At 39.1% G+C, this 9,449-nt stretch overlaps 1 pseudogene; it reads left to right on the top strand.

The window, feature by feature from the left end:
* Positions 1-8,929: 8,929 nt before the first annotated feature.
* LOC102468696 (U6 snRNA-associated Sm-like protein LSm6 pseudogene) lies at positions 8,930-9,183 on the top strand (annotated as a pseudogene).
* The last annotated feature ends 266 nt before the right edge of the window (positions 9,184-9,449 follow it).

The raw sequence follows: 9,449 nt of genomic DNA, 5'->3' as shown, positions 1-9,449 counted from the left end.
GAGAGAGACAGAAAGTGAGAAATCACTCCCTAGGGGGATGGCCACACCACAACCCCTGCTCCTCCATTCTCCTCTTGGGATTTTGGGCAGGCATGTACACACACCTGGTGTGAGTTTCAAGCCACCATGTCCAAGACAAGAACCGTGGTCAATTCTGTGGGAGTGCAGCGACGTAACTGTTAAACCACCTGCTGGTCTCTTTATTTATTAATTTTTTTTCTTTTTTAAAAAATCAAAGAAGTTCTAATTTTTTGACATGGCTTAAAATATATCTTTTCTGTGATATCACTCAAGTCTTCTTGACTAATAAAGCGTTTTGAAATAAGATAATATGGGTATGGGAGTCATGAAGACCTAGACCTGAAGCCCATCAATAGCACTTACCAACTGTGTGGCCACGGGCAAATTCCTTTAGCTCCCTGAGGTTAGTTTATTCGTCTGTAAAACAGGGAGAATAATAGCCACCAATAGAGTTTATAGGAGGACCAATGAAAATAATTCCTGAAACATCGAATGTTCAATAAATAAATAAATAAATAAATCAATGTTTCTCTGTTTTCTTCCTCTGATGTTTTGTTACATATGTGTGAGTTTTGTCTTTCTCTTCCCACGCCTTTCACTACCTATTTACTGCTGCTGCACACTGGGAGTTTTGCTCAGGGCTCTCTTTCAAGTCTACCATTTTCTTTCCAAGCGTGATTTTGTTGTTGTTGTTTGCTTTGTAAAAAGGTATAAAAGTCCCCAAACTTAACTGCTTCTTTGAATATCACCTCTTTCCTGTGAACTCCAATGCATGTAAATATTAATCAAAATGGTGTGCCTGTCCTCTGTCAATCTCTTCTTAGTTTAATTTGCAGGGCCCCAGGGAGTAGACCTAGGAGGACAGAGGAAAAATGTTTCCTCCCTGACAATGACAAACCCCATTGCCAGCCCACTTCCCTCTTCAGTTCCCAGGATGCCGACTGCCAGGCTTAAGTTCTGAAGCAAAGTTGGGAGGAAGTGCCTCTTAGAAACCAAGCAGCCCATGAGGAAAATACCTACAGAGGCAGCCATTTGGCAGGATGATCATCAAAGGAAGAGCTACGACAATGTTGGGGGAGTATTCAGTCTAGAAAGGAGTAGGACGACAAAGAGGTCATGAACCATGTCTCACCATGAGAAAAATGACCTGAGAAGTTACCTGCTGTGCTTGAAAATATCAGGACTCCTGTCCAAAGGGGAAAAAAGGAACATTTAACAGACAAAAGAATGCAAATTTCTCTGTTGAAAAAAAAGTTCTATAATTTTTGCTTTATAAAAATCAAAATTGGGGCCTGCAGGTGGCATGGAAATTAAGGTGCTAGACTCCCATATGGTTGACCCCAGACCCGGGGGCTTGCTTTCTCACTTTCTCTCTCCCTGGTGAGCATATGTTCCCTATAGCAAATTAAAAAAATAATAATAGTAGCCATCTTAATATGGTTATAAAAATAATAATAATAACACAACAACAATAATAGTAAATAAAATGTAATAATTCCTTAAAAACAAAATCTTTTTAAAAATTAAAAAAGAAAAATTTAAGGACTTCTTAGTTCTGTCAGGGAATTTGGAAATGATTAAGAGAAGTTCGGGGGGCCAGCAGTTAGAGTAATGGCTATGTCGCTGGACTCCCATGTAGTTGACCACGGTTCAAGTCCCGGACGTGGTGGCTTAAACTCATGATGGGCGTGCGTGCGTGCGCGCCCAAGATCCTGAGAGGAGAATGGATGGGAAGGGATTGTGGTGTGGCCATCCCCCAGGGGGTGATTTCTCGCTTTCTGTCTCTCTGCTCTGTCTGTCTGGCGAGCGTATGCATCCTATAGCAAAAAAAAAAAAAAAAAAAAAAAAAAAAAAAAAAAAAAACCCCCCCAAAAAAGAGAAGTTTGGGTGAATTTATTAATAGAATCTTTATGGCTTAACTGAAAATAGCATTTCAGAATTTTTTTTTTTTGAGAGGTTTTTGCCATAGGGCGCGTGTGTTCGCCAGGCAGACAGAGACAGACAGAGAGACAGATAGTGAGAAATCAGCCCCCAGGGGGGATGGCCACGCTGCAATCCCTTCTCCTCCATTCTCCTCTCGGGATCTTGGGCATGCACGCACACATGCCCAGTGTGAGTTTTAAGCCACCGGGTCCGGGTTGCGAACCACGGTCGCCTACATGGGAGTCCAGCGACATAGCCATCACGTAAACTGCTGGTCCCCAAGTATTTCAGAATCTTAATGAAAACACCGAATAATAACTTAACCATGAATAGTGATTTAACTTTAAACTTTTTGCCAGAGGGCATGTGTGTTCACCAGAGAAAGACAAAGGGAGAGGGGGGAGAGAGAAAACACCCTGCAATAGGGCGTGGTCGTGCATACTCCCTTCTCTCCCACATCCCCATCCTGTCGCATGTATGCTTTCTAAGGTGCTGGGACCAGGATTCACACCACACAGTTGGTCATGTGGGATCTAGATCCCTTAACCACCAGGCCACAGGGCTGGCCTGTGATCTAAGTTTGAAAAAAAATGAAGATAAAGGAAATATGTATTACGTGGAGCTTCTTTAGAATTTGAGACTCTTCCATAGTAGGTAGTTGGTGGACAATACTTAAAATGGAAAAAAAAAAAAACAAATCAAGAAACAGCACTTAGAATGTAGTTGAGAAAATGGAGGTAAATACTAGAAGAAATGGCTAAAAGAGTGGGAAATTATCTCCTCGGAACAGGAGATTGTGGATGGAGTGTGGCAGGACACGTAACTGTTGTTAAAATACATGTGGCAGGCCTGGCTTTGTGATGCAGCAGTAACGTGCTGCAAGAGGGGACGGGTCCCACGTGGCAACCACAATTCACATCCTTGGCTCCTTCAGCTCAACTGTACCCGGGCACATGCATGAGTGCCCAGGATCTGATGGGCTGGAGGACTGGAAGAAAGGGATTGTGGCATGATCAGACTTTGTGGAGGATACTTCTCTCTCCCTCTCCTACACACACAAGCTACATCATGAATAAAGAAGCAAAACATTCTTACAGTATTGTTTGACTTTTTAAATAATACTTTATATGTACTTTATGTACTTGAATGATTTTAATTGCAAAAAGGAAAAAGAAAAGAGAGACCTAGCCATGGTGGTGCAGGTGGTAGGGTGTTGCTGGGGTATTGTAGGGTATTGCAGTGCTGGAGCCATGTGGTAGGCCTGGGTTTGGATCCCGGGTCAACTGGAGTACTCTGTGCCTGTGCGCAGTCATGGTTCTGGCTGGAAAGCTGGGGAGAGAATCACCAAGTGCCCCCCCCAACACACACACATACACACACACACACACACTTAATAAATAAACTGAGAGGGAAAAAGAATTGCAATGCCCACACACAGACAATATATATTATATATAATATTTACGTGTATATATATATATATATATATTTTGGATCAGCTGTTTGTTCATAGTCACGGTATGAGTGATTATGTTACCTATTCTTGAAAAAATGAAATTCAGAAAGAAGGACGTAAGCTGTAGAGAAAATTTAAGAGTGTTCCCAGAGCTAAAGAATGACTGCTTTTAGTGTGGCTGGATTATTAGGCCAATCTGAGTTGGAGGGGGTATAGCATCACTCATGTGGTAAAATGGCTAAGTGACACCAGCAGAATGATTCAGGACGTCAGTTTAGGATGCCGAAGCTGCTGACTTCAAGTCCAGCTCGCATTGAAAGCACCACTCCTTTAAATTCCCAGTCTTAGGGATTTGAGAACTTTCTAGTATGCCTTTCAAAATGCCAGCTCCTTTGAGACCAGGTTTTCCAGGTTTATATGTATCCCACTCAAAGCCAGAGGCAATCTTTGGCACACAGATTATACTAAGGTACATTCAGTAAAAGTAGTCCTACATGAATTCCTTGTAAAATGTATTTTGTAAAATTTACAGATTCCTTGTAAAATGTATTTAATGTGTTTCCATAATATTAGCGTTTTCATTGGAAAATGTGGGCTTGTTAATTGCTTCGTCATTTTTTCTCATATTTTTGAACATGGGGAGGTGTGTATTGGTTTTTCATGTATTTGCTACATTTGACCGTGTTGTGTTGTGTACAGGTAAGAGGAATACACTGGCAGCAGCGTTTTATCTACGGAGTGGCTATAAATAGAAGAATTAGTAAAAAAAAGATTCACTATACTTTTAGATAGCTGATTTTTTTTAAAAAATATTCTTTTGCTTATTCCCTGAATATTTGTTGAGGACCTACATTATGTCAGACCTTATGCCAGATGCAAATAGCAATAAATGGAATAGAAAGGGCCTAGCTTTACTAAATGGTAGGAAAATAAGAGACTTTAAAATTTATTTATTTATTTAAAGAATTGTTTTTAAATTTAATTTTATTTATTCATTCATTTATTTTAATATGACCAGAGACAGACACAGAGAGAGAAGGAAAGTGAGAAAGCAAGCCACCAGGTCCGGGACTTGAACCGCGGTTGGCCATCTGGGAGTGTCCAGCGCCTTAACCAGCACACTACCTGCTGCTCCCCAACTTTAAAATTTATTTAACTAATATATAATTATAATTGTGCTTGGAGAGTTAAATGTGAGAATTAAAGAGATCTTCTCTTATAAATTCCCAGGTTTAGAATTCTGGTTCTAAACATCCTTGCTTAGAAAATTCAGTTTCAAAAAAAGCAGATATACGGACTGGTATTCTTTAATAAAAGTACAATAGTTCCAGGAGATAACAGACACCCAGTATCCACAAAGCTTTTTAATCTTTCCTATATTAAGTCTTCTATTTATAGCCTCTCAATATGTAAACTACAGCTGCATGTGTACTCTTTTTACTTGTAAACAACACAACAAAGTCTCAGCTTAATTAAAATTCCATAAACTGGGTGAAAAATCCCAGCTCTTTGCCCTTTTCTTCTGCTATCAATAGGATTAGAATATTTCTCCATCCAACTTGGCCTTCAAACTCTTACCACAAGCCTTCTCAGAGCCCCGGCTAATAAGAGGTATTGGCAAGTCAGGGAGAGGAGGAAGAGGCTTATTTTCCAATTATGAATGTACTGATTCATTAACACTGACTCAAGCGTTCATTTCAGATCCAGGTTGTCATGGACGTGCACTTAAACGATAGTGGTATGTGGACCTCTGCCATCTTCCATCCATCTGGCATGGGGATACCATTTGCAAAACAGCAGAAAGGGGGGGACGGAAAAGGAATAAAATACCCATGACCAAAGTCAAAATTCTGTAAGCATGTTGAAGAACTCTAATTCCTTTTCCTAATCACTGGCAAATCTCGAAATACATTAAAATAATGGTTTTATTCTACATACTTTAAACCAGATTCTAGAAAATCAAAGGTAATCAAAATTTTGATCAGGCAATCAAAATGATCTGATCCAAGGCCACAGTTTGCCTAAAGTCATAGAAAAGTTCATGGACGTATTGGTTAAATCATCAAATTACAATAGTTTAACTTTGACTCTTCTTTCTCAATGTTTATAAATCTACCCACTCTTTTTATAAGATGATAGTTTCTTAATAATGCACCACCAAAAATACAATTTTTAAGTGAAAAAAATCAGACTACCTCATTTATTTGTCATGTTCCAAGTAACTATTTCAAGTGAATTCTTCCTTAACCTAAATTTGTTTTGGAATTAAGGGAATAATCTCTACCATTATTTATAATACATTGATGACTTATATGACAACCTCACAAATTCTATTTCCAGGCATCAAATGTACTTTTTTTTTTTTTGTATTTTTGTTTCAATTATCTCAATTGATTTTAATTAACCCCGTGATAAAAGTAAAAAATGGGGTTGATATCAAAGGATCTGATTCGATAGTTGTATTTTTTCAAGTAAACATAACTCCAGAGTCTAGAGTGGATAATTATTGTAAGGTGGAGTGTTAGTTCAAAAGCAACTCTGTTGCTTTGACCCTACTGAAAACTGAGATTTCCTGCTTATTGATTACAGAATAACCTTGCCTATCTTCACTGATGAAGTATATAACATTATATATCAATACTTTTTATATTAATAGGAGAGTTGTATTTTGCATTCGAATGCCCCTAAAAGTCTTTAGGGACTCTGGAACTGTAAATGCACAGGGTAAGAATCCAAGAAGCCCAGCAGAAAGCAGCAGTTAGAATGCTACACAGCCCTGGGGAGCTCAAGTTCTGCCAAATTGGAAGTGTTTGGTAAACAGTGTAGACTTTCCACTAAAACCTCAAAAAAGTCAGGCCATCGAGTATGGATTCCACTCTAGAAGTTAATGCAAAATGTAAATAAATCCACTATAACAAAATCTAAAACAAGTCTCCATTTAAGATTAATGCTATGCACCAGTAACTAACTGCCTGCCAGTACAAATTCAACCTTCTTTAGAGGAAGGATGCACACATATAGAATCGGTATAATGCATTATCCACAATATCCAGGATAAAATAAAGCACCACTAGGTGTTTGGAGAAGCAGGGATACAATGGAAGTACACTCACAGAAAATCCAGATGTTCGCACTGGGTCAAAGATATTTTTACCCTCAGAGGGCACATATGCTTGCTGGAGGGAGACAAAGAGAAGGAGAAAGTGAGGAAGTGCCCCCTGTAGGCAATGGTCATACTGTAATTCCTTCTCTTCCTCCTTTCAGGACTTTGGACATACACACACTTTGGTGTGTTTTTTTAAGCTGCCATGTCCAGGGTCAAACTGTGCAGCTGGCCATGTGAGATCCAGCCACCTTAACCACTATGCCACAGATTGGTCCTAGGGACAAGGATTTTAAAACAGCTATAAAAAGATGTTAAAGGATGTAAAAGAAAAGGTGAGTAGAATGGGTGAAAAAAGAGGAAATCCCAGAAGAGAAATGGAAACTATAAAAGAACCATGTTGAAATTCGAGAACTGAAAAATATTGTATGAGAAGAAAAAAAATGTACTTGACAAAAGTTAGAGAAGATTGGATATTTCAAAAGACAGGGTGAATCAATATGAAGACAAATAAATGGAAATGATCCAAATTGAAGAACAGAGAAAAAGATTTTAAAAGTTAACCAAACTGCAGTGACCTGTGGGACAATGACAAACTCATTGAAATATGTGCAACTGGAATATTAGACATAAGGAAAGAGAAAGTATGGTGAAAAAGTTATTTTTAAGAAAGAAAGTAAAAAATATATATATAAAGTAAAAACACACCAACACACATATCCAAGTAGCCCTGAAACTCCTTAAAGGATAAATACAATTCCTAATTTAACTGCTAAAACTTAATGATAAAGAGAAAATCTTACAAACAGAATGAGGCTAGATGGTGTGCAGTGGCAACGCAACTGAACCCACATGGGAAAGCTCCTGGGTTTGCATTCCAGGGCCTCCCCGAGCATGTCAGGCTCATGTGTGCGTGTCTGTGATCCGGGCAATGACCGAGGTGTAGATTATGTTCTAAGGATAGGGAAATCTGTCTCTCTTTTTGTCTTTCTCTTTTATGGAAGAAATAAATTTTAAAAACCTCTTAAAACAGAAAAATGCATATTACATAAGAATAATAGAATTCCTTATCAGAAAAAAATGTAGCTAAAATATAACAGTATGGCATTTAAAAAAAGAATTTAATTTAATTTATTATTTTTTAGTTTGACCAGAGAGAGAAAATGAGAAAGCAAGCCACCAGGTCTGGGACGTGAGCCATAGTTGGCCATGAGGGAATCCAGCACATTAACCACCATATCACCTGTCAGCTCCTAATATGGCATTTATAAAGTGGTGAAATAAAAAATTCTTTAACTTAGCATTCTATATCCAGTAAAGATATTCTTCAAAAATGCATAAAAAATAAATTAAAAAAAATTTTTGTTGAGAGGGTTTTGCTATAGGGCACGTGCGCTCGCCAGACAGAGAGAGACAGAAAGAGAGAAATCACCCCCCAGGGGGCATGGCCATGCTGCAATCCATTCTCCTCCATTCTGCTCTCGGGATCTTGGGCATGTGCGCACACGCGCCCCGCGTGCGTTTGTCGCCCACGATATGAACCGCGGTCGACTACATGGGAGTCCAGTGACATAGCCATTAAGCTAACTGCTGGTCTCCAAAATAAATATTTTATAGATGAAAAATGCTGAGATGATTTTTTTCCCCTGCTGATATTTACTAAAAGAAATACTGGGGACCAGCAGATGGGGTAATGGTTATGTCACTTGGCTCCCATGTAGTCAACTGCAATTCAAGTCCCAGACCCAGCAGCTTAAAACTCATGCTGGCCGCATTTGCGTGCGTGACCAAAATCCCAAGAGGAGAATGGAGGAGAAGGGACTGCGACATGGTCATCCCCCTTGGCGGGTGATTTCTCTTTTTCTTCCTCTATCTCTGGCAAGCACACACACCTTGTAGCAAAAACCTCTTTAGAAAAAAAAAAAGAAGAAGAAAGAAATTTTGAAGGAAGTCCTTGAGGCTGAAAGAAATGGCAGGATGAAAATTTGGATCTACATTAAAAATCGAAGAGCACTATAAATGATACATTCATGGATATATAGAGGGTTTTTTTTTTTTTGCCTCTAATTCCTTTAAGCACAGGTATAAGTTTTAAAGCAAAAGTAATAATTATGCATTGTAGAATTTTATAACATTTGTAATAATAAAACTGTATAATAATAATAATGACAAAAGGAGGAGAAAGGAGTGAATAAATTTATACTGTTGTAAGGCACATGATGCATAAAAGTCATACAAAGAGGTATAGCTAAAAACCATCAATAAAGTAGTTAAAATAAAATACGAAAACATACTCAACTACTAAAATAAGATGGAAAATAGGAAAAATAATCAAAACAAGATAAATAGAAAACAAAAAGCAAAATTTAAACTCAAATTTAAGAATTAAATTTAAGGGGCTTGTGTGCGGGGAGTGAGGGTTCTGAGCCCGGCTTCGAGGATTGTTACAATGAGTCTGCGGAAGCAAACCCCCAGTGACTTTTTGAAGCAAATCATCGGGCAGCCAGTTAAATTCTGGAGTGGATTATCGAGGGGTCCTGGCTGGCTCGGACGGCTACATGAACATAGCCCTGGAGCAGACTGAAGAGTACGTGAACGGGCAGCTGAAGAATAAGTACGGGACGCGTTCATCCGTGGGAACAGCGTGTTGTACATGAGTACACAGAGGAGAAGGATGTGAAGACACCAAGAGAGCAATTGTTTTCATAGTTGGATATATATATATTTTTTTTTTTGAGAGGTTTTTGCTATAGGGTGCATGCGCTCGCCCGCCAGAGAAGACAGAGAGAGAGAAACATAGAGACAGAAAGCAAGAAATCACTCCCCAGGGGGCATGGTCATGCCGCAATTCCTTCTCCTCCATTCTCCTCTTGGGATCTTGGGCACGCACGTATACATGCCGGGCGTGAGTTCTAAGCCACCGGGTCTGGGACGCGAACCGCGGTC

The sequence above is a fragment of the Tupaia chinensis genome, unplaced genomic scaffold (assembly GCF_000334495.1).
Source record: "Tupaia chinensis unplaced genomic scaffold, TupChi_1.0 Scaffold000215_1, whole genome shotgun sequence".
Classification (NCBI taxonomy): domain Eukaryota; kingdom Metazoa; phylum Chordata; class Mammalia; order Scandentia; family Tupaiidae; genus Tupaia; species Tupaia belangeri.
Note: the sequence above shows the minus strand (reverse complement) of the source record. Positions and strands in the feature narration are given on the sequence as shown.